Consider the following 9,722-nt stretch of genomic DNA (forward strand, 5'->3'; position numbering starts at 1 on the left):
TTTCTGAATTATATATATGCTCTAACCTTAAGAATTAAATGACATATTCCATTCTTTTGCTTCAATTCACAAACATCTTTCATCTTACTGCTCACAAAATTTGTTCTTAAAAAAAAATCCCACTTTAGAAATTACGAAAGAAATGTTATCATTTCAACATTGATGAAAACAAAGTGCATGGATTTGGATAACAGGGTTTAGGCTACCATCTTAAGACCAACAGTGGAAGTGCAGCCAACAGCTATACTTCAATCTTTCAATAATGCCTCTGTACAATACTGATTGTACTGTATTATTTTTCTGAAGTAGCAGCATTTAATAAAAGCTCCAAATGTGAGTTGTGAGAGAAAAGAATGAGAGAAGTATGAATACAGAAAAAAAGTAGTGAAAAAGAACAGTTTCTGTGTATGCACAGAACACAGAGCTAAGAACTCATGAGGCCAGAAATAAATAGTAATGCAACTTTTCCATGTGTACATAGATAATACTCCATCTGAAAATGCTGTACTGACAACAAGCCAGCAACTGCTTCGTGTATTGCAGATACATTAAGAAACACTGATGGATTGTGATATTTCCAGTTATTCAAGTTGTAGCATCTTACTAGAGTAGCAAAGCAAAACAAAGTTGTAGATGACTGTATGCAAATGAATGTTATTATGTTTAATATCATACAATTGAATGGTGATATATATCCACGTAAGACAAAGCTAGGTAATAGAGGAAAATAACTAAATATTCCAGGAGTTCTATCTCCACTATTCTTGAGAAATTCTTATCTTCACAAGATTTCAATTTCAATATATAAGTATGGATTACATTGCTACCAGTAAATCACAGATGACTGAGAAATAGAAATGAATTAACAATGCATTATAAACTGTACCAGAGCAGAAGTGTCGTTTAGGGATTTACTACACATCACACAAGCAGCAGTGATGTATAACTCTGAGAATATGTCTCCTGAACACTGTAATAGAAGACAACAAAAAAAATGTTTACAGATACAATAGCAGTAAGAAGAGGGTTAAAGAGAATCTCCAGCAGGTAGAGTGAAGAATGTAACCGCTGAGGATTAGGGAAAAGGCTGAGATTCTCAATGCTTTCTTTACATCTGTCTTTAATAGTCAGTCCAGATATCATCAGGGAACTCTACCCCCTGACCTGGAAGTCTGGGATGGGGAGTGGAACAAACTCCCTGCAATTCAGATGAAGACAATTAGAGATCTAGTACTGCACCTAGACTGTCACAGGTCCAGGAGGCCAGGTGGGGTCCATCTGACAGTGCTGAGGGAGCTGGCAGAGGTGATTGCGAAGCCACTTTCCAACATCTATCAGCACTCCTGATCAACCAGAGAGGTCCCAGAGGTTTGCCAGTGTAGCTCCCATCTACAAAAGGGTCATGAGGAGGGTCTGAGGAACTACAGGCCTGTCAGCCTGGCCTCAGTGCTAAGGCTAGATCATCTGGAACAGATCATCTGGAGTGAGATCACAAGGCATGTGCAGGACAACCAGGGGATCAGGCCCAGACAGCATGAGTTCATGAAAGGCAGATCCTGATTGACCAACCTAATCTCCTTTTATAATCAGCCGATCAGCCTGATGGATGAGGGATAGGCTGTTGGCATAGTCTACCTAGATTTCAGCAAGGTTTTAGATGCTGTCTCCCACAGTATTCTCCTAGGGAAGCTGGCAGCCCATGGCTTGGACAACTATACTCTTTGCTGGGTAAAGGACTGGCTGGAGATCTGGGCCCAGAGAACACGGGTCAATAGACTTAAATCCAGCTGGCAACCAGTCACAAGTGTTATTCCCCAGAGGTCAGTATGGGGATCTGTCCTGCTAACATCTTTATTGATGACCTAGACAAGGGGATTTACTGTGCCTTCATTAAGTTTGCAGATGACCAAACTGGGGAGAAGAATTGATCTGCCTGAGAGTAGGAAGGCCCTCCAAGGGGACCTGGATTGATGGGTTGAGGCCAGTGGGATGAAACTCAAGAAGACCAAGTGTCCTGCATTATGATCACAATAAACCCATGCAAGATACAGGCTTGGGGCAGAGTCGCTGGCAAGCTGTGCAGAGTTTTCCTTGGGGTCTTGGGGTGTTGGTAGATGCTCAGCTGAACACGAGCCAGCAGTGTGCCCAGGTAGGCAAAAAGGCCAGTAGCATCCTTTCTTGTATAAGAAATAGCCAGCAGAAGAAGGGAGGTGATCATTCCCCTGTACTTAGCTCTGGTTACAGTCCCTGCTGCTCCATAAGACCACCTTCTTGAGAAGTCCTACACAAACTTCTGCACTTACTAATATTCAAATTATAGTATGGCAGATTATCCCAATGAATTCCTGACCTCTTCTGAAAGCTTGGGCAGTAGCAAGAGATCGGAGGAAGAGGATGGATGTGGCTTCAAATTCTGCAAAATTAACTTGGTCAACCAAGTTGCTGGAAGTAGTAATAAAGTAGATGTAATGTGAACATGTTGCATTCATCAACAGAAAATAAATAATAACTGAAAAATAATAGTCATCTTATAGAATCTGAAGGGCTGCATATAGAATTTCTCTTGTAGAGAAATGGTAAAGCAGTCACTGGTTTATTGCAGTAATAATTTGAAGGTCTTTGATTGAGTATACCAGAGCTTGAACACCAAGCAGACGGACTGGAAAAAAGGTTCCCTCTGAAAAATAGCAGAGTGTTGCCTACTACAGCAGAGAATCTAGAAATGTTCCTCTCTGGTATGTTATGCTGGAGAAAGATATTTATTGAATAAGTTACCCAGAGACAGTTCTTGTCTGTTAATCAGCTATGTTAGCTAACCAAGAGGAGGGTCAGGTTACTGTGTTAGTGTGTGGGCAATCCTGTTCTTTCTGTTCAGATTTGCTATAGCAACACTTAAGAAGGATGCTTGAAGGCTACAGTACTTTTTTTTCCTGAACTTCCGGAAAAAGGACTATTATACACTTTACAGAAAAGTTTATGGTAGAAAATTAAGGATGCTGTACATAAAGCAGAATTGATTCAGGGAGATGGCAACGACCTAAACTTGAAATTATGTTTTGACAGCAATGAGAAAGGAAGTGACAAGCTTCCAGTAAAATGGAACTTGTAGTTTTCTATTTAACACATTTATTAAAGTATCTACTAAAACTAAGATAATATACTTGTCAACTTTGTTATTAGCCACAGGTTATCTTCCCCTTAGTTTCTACTGAAAAGTTGCTGGTTGCTACTTTTATTCATTTGCATTTTTGTTTTTCTACCGATTCTCTCATTTTCACCCTATTTAATAATGAAGAGTTTACCCTATTAGGAAAATAGGGTACAACTACATGCTAACAGTAAGAGTTTTCACAGGATGCTTAACTGCTTCATTACTCTCTCTTCCCTGGGGAACGGAGAATATAAGAGAAAGCTGTTCCCTGACATAGACCTTCAGTGATTGAAAACTGAGTACAGAACAAAAGTTCTAAGAAATTAAAACTTCAGATGCTTGGACATATACCAGGCACTGCCCTGAACTAATGTGATGAACTGGTTTTTCCACCAAGAGTTGAATTTTTCTACTGTGCAGAGTGTCCTGAAGCATTATGTACCATGTCTTGCTAGTGACCACAAACCAGGCTTCTAAGAGGAAAGAATATCCATTCAGTTGTGTAACTCGGAATAGGACAGATTTTCAGAAAACTGTTAGAGCTAATGTTCTATTTTTGTAAGGGTTTCTGAGAATATTGTTTAAACTAAAAAGTTTCCTTTTCCTTTGCAAGGAATTCATGACATTTTCCAGGTTCACATGAGGCATCTGTGAAACCTCTTGTTTTCAATGGTTATGAACCTAACATTTAATATGTTTAAATCTTCCTTAAACTACCTCTTAACAAAGGATTTATTTCTTTTGTTGTTTAAATGATCCAATATGACAATATGATATTTTTTTCTTGGGAGAGCAACAGATATATCACCCCTGCTGCTGAGAGTACTAATACTATGACGCAAAGACTGCAAGCTAATGAAGCAGCATACAATTGATATAAGAAAATAACGTTAGGAGATGACTCAGTAGGAGATTCATCTCTGCCTGTTCAGTCCACCTGTGCCAGTACAGAGATGTGGACGCTGTACATTGACTATCACTAAGTACAAGCTCAAAACTCAATGTAATGTTCAACAGCTGAGTAACAAACTTAAACACATTTTATTTTAGATACTGCCTTCAATCCTAATGATTGTGAACTGCATATCCATGAAACATAACAAGAGTTGACATAGGGGTAGCATTTAAACTTTGACATGGTTTCAATGGACGTATGTCCGCGTGGGTTTGAACCCCACTCCTGGTACCAGCAGAGTTGTGCAGCAGAAGTATGCTGGGCCAAACCAGCCCATAAACCATTGACACTATCCTATATGTGTTAAAAATGAGAGATCAGCTACCTTCTACTAGACTGATGAAAGTTCATTCACGTTGTTAAAGGTTTTCATACCTATGTATACAAAGTACAAAGGGTACCTTCAGTAACTTTACAGATGACACCACATTATGTGGAGTGATTGAAATAGTGAGGAACAGGGCTGCCATTCACAGAGTCCTCAATACGATGAAGTTACAGGCCAACAGAATACAGAGTACAATACAGAGTACCTGATGTGCATCTCTCAACTCAACTGCATTAAAACAGTGTTATAGAAAGGGTTGAGCCAGACTCTTCTCAGAAGAACAAAAGACAAGAATAAAAAAATTAAACGCTGAAATGAGGGTGGTTCAGTAGTAGAATACGTTGCCAAAGGGAGGCTGTAAAGTCTTTATTGTTTGAGCTTTCCAAAACTCAGTTGAACAACACTGAGCAAACTGACTGAATTTTTATATTAATACTGCTTTGAGAGAGAGTGCAGCCTTTCTAAAAGCTATGAATATACTGAAGTGCTTTAAAGGACTAAAACATTAAGTCTTTAAATATTATCTTTAACTAGTTAACATGTGAACTTCTTGTATCTGATCGTTATTTGTTTACTGATGTTAATATATGCTACGCCTGCAAAGTCATTCTTCAAGCATTAATCAAAGCAGCTTTTGGAGGTGAATAACCATCCAAAAATATGACCCACTTGTCCTCCAGATTTTTTTTTTTGTGTGAACCAACTCTATTTGTATTAGTATTTTCAACATATAAAGCCTGAACAGTACTTACAAATAATTCTGTTCGTGATGTAGTAATGAGTTAGATCTAAATAAAAAATAAATTGGACTTAGAAGTAGCTAAAGCTAAAGTTAAAGATAAAGCTCTTATTTCTACTAAAAAATAATTTTAGAAGACAGACCTTAGAAAAAAAAGAAAAAAAGAAAAAAAATTCCATTTGTAGCATTTATTTTTAATTACTTTATGCAATGATATGTATCAGGTTAGGTGCATTGGGCACTGAATTTTGCTAAAATAAACTGGCAAGGTTTTAATTTGCAAAATGAAGAATTTGTCTTCCAAAGCACCTGGAAAACTGTTGTTCCCAAGAGGTATCCAACTTCAGTTCTTCTACAAAATAATTTTAGTCTAGACCTATTTGAAATACACACACAGTAATGGTTAAACTGCATTGTAATCACAACAATATCTCTTTGTACAAGCTAAAAGAATTATTGCACAGAATCCAGTGGAAACTGATGCTACTACAACCAACAAAGTTAATTCATGTACAAAAGCTGTTCCAAAAGTAATGCCTCCTATTTTATTATGTTGCCCCACAATATCAGAGGTGGATATTGGTAGTATGGCAGTAGAGGCTGAGCTTTCTCAATAAGATTCCATTACATTTTGTTGTGCTGTTGAAAAATAACATTTTTTAGCTGAGAGTTTGCTTTATCAGTGCTCTTTGTATCTGTTATCATTTCCATTTATATAAATTGGAGGCATTACTTTTAGAGCAACCTATGTATTTCACCACTACAGGCTGAAGTGTAAACCTGTAAGCCTACTTCATCCAAGATCCTTCTAGCTTTCACTGGAGTCTTGTATGACCCATTCCGTTTCTTAATCTGATATCTCTTGAAATATGTATGATTTCTATTATCATTGAGAAGAAGCAGTTTATCATCTGTTCCTCACAATTTAGTCAAGTCGTTGGGAATTCAAAGCCATAATTCTCCTGAAAACAAAATGTTTTCTTCACAGTCCTGGGAAGACACGTCTGGGGGTATCCATTCAAACTTTCCACTTTCAGCAGGACCTTCACAAATTCTGGATCACATCAGCTGAAGTTCTTGAGTGCTTGATTTCCCATTAACACAGCAAGGTAGCAAGTATTAGGGGCACAAGATTGCCCATCTTCCAGTTTTAAGTCTGTAAGATAAGAGGTCACTTCTTTAGAACCACTAAAAGAATACTGCATCTGAGTGACCTTCATCCAAACCCTGGGGAAAAGACTACAAAGTATTTTCCCACATGAACATCTCTTTTGCACCCACGGCATTTTTCCATAATTTGCTCTTAGGAGTCATGGAGTTTACTGAAAAAGAAAGGCTAAGTGAACACACCTACTTCATTTGGTTCCTCCCATATATAGGAATGCCAGGGAAAATTGTTAAGTTTTAAGGCTATCTCTGCCTCTTAAATCTCTTCTGAAGACAGATATAAACACTGAATCATAATCCATTCTCATCTTCTGTCATAGACAAACTTAATTTGAAAACTGACTATTTCTATTATGGACCAGATAATTTGTTTGGTGTTTTGGTGTCAGAAGTGTAATGTCATCTCTTGTTCTTTTTTTCTTTAGTCTTTCTAGTGCTTTTAATTTTTTCTAATTTGGAGATTTCTTTTTTCAACAGTTTGAAACATTTTCATTTCCATCACCAGGTAATGAAACTCTGATGCCTGCTTCTTTGTCAGAAGTAGTGTAAAGAGAACTTGGAGGATGGGGAATGATGCATATATAGTCAGTAAGTTAATGCTTATAAAACCTGTGGGCATTATTTTGTCATGTCATTCCCACCATTCACAAAGCTACTGTTTTGCAGATCCACATTTCATAGATAGACACATCTATTTCCATTGTCATCCATTATTGGATAAAATTGTGTTGTAAAGTGTATGTTATGTTCAAGGAGAAGCTTAAAATTGGCATTTTCTTATTATTTTCATAAAAATTGAAGCAATGATTCTGACAATATAAACTTTATCATTATTTTTATTTAGCATTACCTGTGTGAGATGTATAGAGAAACGATAATCTGATGATAAATTTTAAGACAATTTAAAGCTAAATAATTTAAATGGGTAGACATTGTCCCACAATTATCTACACCAAGGGAGAGATATGTACTGTAAACTTACCCAAAGGAAAAAATGGCTTTACAAACAGGAGTAACTTATAATATGGCTAAGAAAAAAAAAATTTTTTTTACAACTTTTAAGAATAGGTCTCATTACAAGTAAGTATATACAATTTCCACCATTTTAAAAACAATTTTTATCTTTTGCATCAGTTCTGTAATATTGCTTGAATTCTCCGTAATGTCACTTTTTTTCTGTGAAACTATATAAAATATTTTTATATTAGTAACATACGATTGTATTGTGGAGAAACAGCTAATTTTCCAAGCCATGGAGAGAAAGCTCTAAGAATATATCTTCCAACTATGTCATTAACATGAGGAGGAGCTCAGAGGTCACATAAATTACTAAAAATAAGGCATTTGAACTTCCCCACCTTTTGGCTAATCTCAACAAAAACACTTGTGAATCTGCTATCTTTGGAATGAGGAATTAAAAAAAAAAGAACTTTCAAAACAACTTCTGCTATTTCTTTCCCAGAGCTAGCCTAGAAGAAACACACCAAGAAACTCAATATACAGCTGGTAACAAGTGCTACAGTACTGGGCATGGCTCACATTCCAAAATACACAGATCAGATTACAGATTGGACATGAGATTGGACATATGAATTATAAATTCTGCCCATAGTTACAATTCTGAGGAAGTGTGAGATAGTACTAGCAAGTATTTCTGCCACAACTAGACTTTCAGAACACTTTTTCTTGTCTGATAAACAAGAAAATATAGTTTGCTGGTAGTAGAAATGTATGGATGGCTATTTTGGAAGAAGTATCTGAAAAAAATAGAAGTCCTCAGCCTTAAAGAAGAGTAGATAGGTGAATATGAAGCATATCTATATAAGATGTAGTTAGTGCAAAGCATCTGAGGTGGTGTCTTTGAAGTTTCAACAATTGTTGGTCCATTTCATCCCAACATGCAGTTCTCTCAGTCAAAATGCTTCACAGTTTTTGTACTTGTACACAGTACTTGTCTCTCCATCTCCAGATAACTCCAGACAAATAATTCAAATCATTTCGCAAGCAATAAAATTGAAACATTGTATTTGAGGTTGACAAGTTGGTTTTTTTTCAACAAAGTGAAAGCAAAAATAACCAAAAAATATAAAAAACGGATTAATCTAGAGTACTGTATTGTCTGACTTCTGGCTACCTGTATCAAACATGCTACAGACTACCTGTAATGCTCCTAATTAACTCACTTCACTAATACACACACATATACTACTTAAAGAAAATCTTGGCTTCAAGTGAAGATATTGCTATTTTGCAACAACTTTTCAAAATCAGAACAGTTGTATTTAAAGGGATTACGCAGTTCCTTAAATCTGGCTCTTCCATTACAGCAAGTCAGTACTGCAAACACAGGCTTCACAAATACCCACAGCAGCAACTGCAAGAAGAATGAACTGACTGAAAGAGGAATGGTAAATATCTCACGGCAAAATGAAAGTCACTGAGGTTAATATGGTGTTCTGTGGCTATTTACAAATGTGACTAAAATAATAATAATGAAATAAGACTGATTTTCTTAGTAATCTTTCTGAACTGTTTAAGCAATGATTTGTTTGTTTAGTAATTTGAGCACTAAATATTCTTCCTTACAAGTAAGACTGACTGATACATAGTGCAGGGTAGAGTTCATGCAGCTTCAGGGGCAGTTTATAAGTAACGCTTCTAATAGCAGTGAATCTTACACTCTCTTTCAAACTGCTAAATTGCCTTGGCTCCCTGTTTTGTCATTGTGCTACACTCATTTACCCAAACCCAAATTACAGCCAGGAAGATTACATCAGTGATTTGTGTACCTTATCAAATGTACCTTATCAAATGAACAGTTGCAACATGTGGTCAACTCAGGAGCAGGTTCAAGAAAAAAACAGATTCTAGTATAATTGGTCATTCATAAAGAAAGCACGTCAGAAGAATGTCACTGATGTTTCACGTGGGGAGAAAGGAATGCAAGGCCCTGACAATGCACCTAATGCTTTTGCATTCCAATGGTGGCTATAACATTCCTCTTTAGGAAATTTCTGTAAAGACATAGAGAGTTGCCTCACATTCTCATATGCATCCATCATCCATTTGGAGACCTCATGCCATTACCATAATGAAGCATATTAACTTATTTATTAAATAATAATTGCTAGTTTATTATTTAATTAAATAATTTGTATATTTTCCTGCATAGGTTTCCAATCACTTCACCAATTAAGAAAAGCATAATTTACTGATGCTTAAACAAAAACAGAGAGATGGAGGGATATATGCAGATTCTAAGGAAAATGAACATGACTTGCACTATACTATCAATAAATGCTTTCTGCAACAAGGCCTTCAAAACCCACGTTGCATACTGGACTGAATTTTACGAGCTTTTTAATAGACTACTTTCTAGATT

Source organism: Lagopus leucura, unplaced genomic scaffold (assembly GCF_019238085.1).
Source record: "Lagopus leucura isolate 7727_CA_CO unplaced genomic scaffold, USGS_WTPT01 Super-Scaffold_100001, whole genome shotgun sequence".
NCBI classification, from domain to species: Eukaryota; Metazoa; Chordata; class Aves; order Galliformes; family Phasianidae; genus Lagopus; species Lagopus leucura.